Here is a 5,092-nt window from a genome sequence, read left to right as displayed (position 1 = left end):
TTTCTAATTACCTCACTGAGTGTTTTACTTCCTTCTTCATTTCAGCCCGAGTATTCTTCAATATTTCTAACTCTTTTCTGAATTCATCCAGAAGTTTATCCCTAACTTCCTTCAGTTCTTTGATTTTTTTGTTTGTGTGTTCTTTAAAATCACTGAATTCTTTTATCATGTTTATAATTGTTGTTTTGAGTTGCATGTCCTGCATTATCTTTAGGGGGTTCTCATTTTACTCCTCTAGAGAACTATTAGTATTTGGTGGAGATATGTTATTTGGTTTTTCATGTTATTATTTTTCTCGGTGATTTTGGCATGTGAATTTCTTTTGTAGTTTCTGGTTCTTGTGTGAGACTCGGGCTTTCAAGTTTAGGTCTACTTCTTTTTGTCAACTTTATGTGTCTTTGTGGTTTACTTTTTGGGCATGAAAACATGGTTCTTATAAGCTTCCTGTTCTCTCTCCTGATTTTTATAGTGGAGTGGACAGATTGATTTTGTCTTCAGGAGTGCCCACAAAGGTCCACATCAGATGAGGATCAGATGCTCTCAGGCTTTCTCCTAAATTCTGGATCCCTCCACTAAAAATTTTGGTCTCAGGAATTTGGGGGTTAGACTGGCCTGGGAGCCTGGCCCAGGAAAGATGCTGGTCTAAGGCAGCTGGTGGCCATGCCACCCAGAGATGCAAAAGCAGATGGGGCAGGAAGAGGCCCCAAGGACTCCTGGGGACTGCACTGAGGAGCTGGGTTGGTCTGGGTGCAAAGGATCAGGAAGAGTAAAGGTCAGCTCCCAAGTCCCAGAAAAAGGATGACAGGTGGTGCAGGCCCAGGGAAGCAGGGGGAGTTGAGAGCGGGGCCAGGTCCAGAAGCAGAGCTCCTGGGGCCCACAGAAAGAACTAAGTTGGTCTGGATGAAAAGGGTCAAGAGCAGTATTGATTCACCAGATGTCTTGGGCCCCAAGACCAGGAATGGGCAGGGTCCAAACTCGGAGGAGAGAAGGGTGGGGAAGATGGGAGGGTGAATGGGGCTGGGGGAGTTGAAGCGTTGAGGGCATGATGGACTTACCCCGAGAGAGGCCTGTGGTGGGAGAGAGGCCTGTGGCCCACATTGACTTTTGCACTCACAGAACAGAGGGCAACATGCACATTAGACTGTAGATGTGACACTCTGAGCAGGGAAATAACAGGTTCCCAGTAAGGCTCATGCAGCACCATTAGACTCCTAATCTTCCTGATGCAGAATCAAGGCAGAGCTGAAGTATGTCAGATATTTGGGGTTGGATTCCTGACCACATCTTTTGGCTTTTCTCCTACTGTCAGTGGTAAGCCAAGGATATCTGCTAGAGGTAGCCCCTGATTCCCACATAACATATTTTGTATTTATTAGTTTTCTTTTATGTGCATGTGTGTATTGCCTACACTACATGTATGTAAGTGCAACTGTGTCATGCAATGCCTGCAAAGGACAAAAGAGGCCCTCAGATCCCCTGGAACCAGAGTTATGGACAGTTGCTAGCTGCCATGTGGGTGCTGGGATTCGATCCCTGGTCTTCTGTAAGAACATGCAGTGTTTTTCCTCCAGCCCCACCACATAACTTCTATTAAACAGAATGGAAGCTGCATAGACTAACTTACTTCTTTACAAGTACAGCAGCAGATAAACTGCATCTCCCAAAGGCTCAGACCATAAAAGGCTCCATATACTTCCAGTATGGAGCCCTTCAAGAATTTGCTTGACATCCATGCACAGAGGCCATCCTATTCTTCTCTGCACACTTCCAATTTGAGTATATGTGCTACAAAGCAAGCACGATTCCCAACTATTTTTTGTGCAATGTTGAATGAATAATGTTATTATTGAGTATGCATTTGTGATTGGAGTTAGAAGATTAGGAACAGAACTATTCTTATTCATATTTAGATTTTTATATAAAACTTTCTTTAGAACATACTAATACAATGTATTAAAGAAAAGCAATATCAACTCATATTTCTTCTCTTACACATTCTCTCTTGCCCTTGTGTTGTCTTGCAGCACATTACAATGCCATAAGAACACCCTGCCAGATGCTGACCTTTTGGTCTCAGACTGCTGAATCTTTGAAACCATTAGCCAGATAAATTCCTGTTCATTCTAACTTGCTGACTGTGATAATTTATTTTAGCAGTATAAGAAAATCTAAGTTAGACAATTAATTCTTGGAATTGAGGCAATTGATAGTCCAAAAATCAAAAGTGGTGGAAGCAGATTTGAACCATATAATGGGAAAGTAATGGAAAAATTGGAAAAATAACAAACTAGAAAAAAATAAAGACTTTCACAATTGGACTAGAGAACTATCCCAGTGAGGGCTCAGAGGAGAAAGGGAGACTCATCTCAGAAATGTATAAATATTTGTCATCATACTGTTGGTTATGATATAGGTGTAAAGGCATTCTTATTCTATGATCACACAGACTTGATGCAAATACATCTTGTTTTAGGGCTTTGCCAAAGATATATTAAGGGGATAGAGGGATGACAATGATTTAGCATGCTGGCTGTTCTTGTAGAAGATCCGGGTTTGAATCCCAACACCACCATGGTGGCTGACAACTGTCTGTGACACCAGCTCCAGGTGATCCGACACCTTCTTCTCCCCACTTAAGCATTGCAGGACATGACAAAAGTATACTTACATACATGGAAGCATAACACTTATACACATAAAATAAAAATTAAAATAATTTGAAAAGCAATGTTAAAAATAATGAGTTACAATATGAAATAGAAAAGAAATTATCTCTGCAGCAGAGCTTCCCAAGTGCTATCTGACTCTTTGAGGCTCACTGTAAAAGAGAAGAGAAAAATGATTGTTAAAATGGATTTATCACTTAAAGGTACACCATGCTCCAATGGATGGCTCCAAGCATATAGGCAACATAAATTAGATATGACACACTAAGGAAAGAGTGGACACAAAGATGGGTAAATTTGAAATGGAGCAATTTGCAAGAGGGATGTTAATATGATTAACATTATGTTAATATGATTAAAATCCATTCTACAAAATTTTCAAAGAATAAAAATATTTTAAAAATTAAAAACAACAGAAAGTGTTGCATGACATTCCAAAATATTTATCACACCAATATCAAGGCATCAGAGACAAAAGGACAAAGGACAAAGAAGACTGCAGGAGGAGACTGCGAGGTCCTGGTAGTCAATGTGTAAGTGAATTCAGGGAAACAGTGATGATCAAATAAGAGAACAGCAATGGTCAAAGGATCATTAATCATGTTCTCACTCATTATTTTCCCAATTTCTAGGAAAGAATCTGGTAAAAATATTGTCAGGCTGGTTTATTGATATTTGATAGATAGATGATAGCTGATGATAGATAGATGATAGATGATAGATAGATAAATAGATGATAGATAGATAGATGATGATAGATGATGATAGATAGATGATAGATGATAGATAGATAGATGATAGATAAATAGAAAGATAGATAGCTAGATAGATGATAGATAGATAGATAGATAGATAGATAGATAGATAGATAGATAGATAGATAGATAGATAGATAGATAGATAGATAGATAGATAGATAGATAATAGATAGATAGATAGATAGATAGAGATGGATAGATGATAGAGATGGATAGATGATAGAGAGATAGATAGATATATGATAGATGATAGATAGATAGATAGATAGATAGATAATGATGATAGATAGGTGATGATAGATAGATGATAGATAGATAGATAGAGAGATAGATGATAGATAGATAGATAGATAGATAGATAGATAGATAGATAGATGATAGATACATAGATAGATAGGTAGATAGACACACAGACAGATAGATAGGTAACGGTAGTGTTAATGAAAGGCATAGATGCATAGATATACACATTCTTTTAAAATGCTTTAATTTTTATATAGAACATTTTGCTATTACATCTTGCCAAATGAAGTATATCAAATAAACTTATCAAAAATAAAATGAAGATTTTTTTTTTGTCTTTTTGAGACTGGGTCTCCCTGTAGCCCCAGCTGTCCCAGAACTCACTATGTAGACCAGGCTGGCCTTGAACTCATAGAGATATGCCCACCTCTGCCTCCCAAGTGCTGGGATTAAAGGCATGTGCCACCATGCCCAGTGTGAAGATCTTTTTTTTAAAAAAATAAGTATATATTTAATAAAAAAATTTATTCACATCTATGAAATTCTAAAAAATGAAAACGCTTTAAACTATTGTACCTTTATAGTCTCCTTCAAGCAAGCCATAACTGATAGACTGTAAAAAAATATGAATGTGTAAAGACAAAATAATGCAACAAATGGAATAGAGTTCGGTTTATCTACATATATGGCCATATAATTTGAATACTATAAAAGTCAGAGTCTTCATGGACAATCTAACAAGTTAAAATTTTACTGTGAAATGTTATCACTCTTAGAATTAGAAAGGACAAGAAATAGCAATTAAACTGAAAATTCCCTTCCCTAAAATTATAGGAAATTTAGACATTGGGGCACTTTTATCTTGGGGATAACTAACAGCTCTGTAGCTGGATTGAAGGCCCACTTAATAAGAAGGAATTCATGCCTGGTACAGTAAACCTTGCCAACAACATAAGGATGAAGAGGACACAGACCCCAAAGGAGCACCTACTACTGCCATTTTCCTAAAATAAAAAATAAAAAATCTAGCTATATTCTAAATACTTATACATACAGATAAATTAAGCTCTCATTCATCAAAGAAGCTTATTTTTGCAAGAGTTGAGAATACTGCAGAGAATTACCACTGGTGAGAATGCAGAGAATAAGTGACCATGCAGTGCCCAACCACAACTGATATATCTATAAGGCAACTTGTCCAACTAAGGCTCAAGGAAAATCGGTAAAGAGGAAACAGAAACATCATAAGAGCCAGGGGAACAGAACATCTGCTCCTCTATGGAGTCTTCTAGACATAACAGAGGAGCTGCACCCATGAATTCTCAAAAATATGATTTGCATTAACAAGACCTTCAGAATGACAACACCAGCTGACATGCCAATGTTGATGGAAGGAATATTTCAAGGTCCCACCACCAGATGAAG

The 5,092-nt window shown here is 37.7% G+C and overlaps 1 non-coding gene across 1 annotated transcript; it reads right to left on the bottom strand.

Moving 5' to 3' along the window:
* Positions 1-1,694: 1,694 nt before the first annotated feature.
* On the bottom strand, positions 1,695-1,800 carry LOC115069669. The gene has a single exon (XR_003848914.1). It is a non-coding gene; the product is annotated as a U6 spliceosomal RNA (small nuclear RNA).
* Positions 1,801-5,092: the final 3,292 nt, after the last annotated feature.

Source organism: Nannospalax galili, unplaced genomic scaffold (assembly GCF_000622305.1).
Source record: "Nannospalax galili isolate Female #2095 unplaced genomic scaffold, S.galili_v1.0 scaffold314, whole genome shotgun sequence".
In the NCBI taxonomy this organism is placed as follows: domain Eukaryota; kingdom Metazoa; phylum Chordata; class Mammalia; order Rodentia; family Spalacidae; genus Nannospalax; species Nannospalax galili.
Note: the sequence above shows the minus strand (reverse complement) of the source record. Positions and strands in the feature narration are given on the sequence as shown.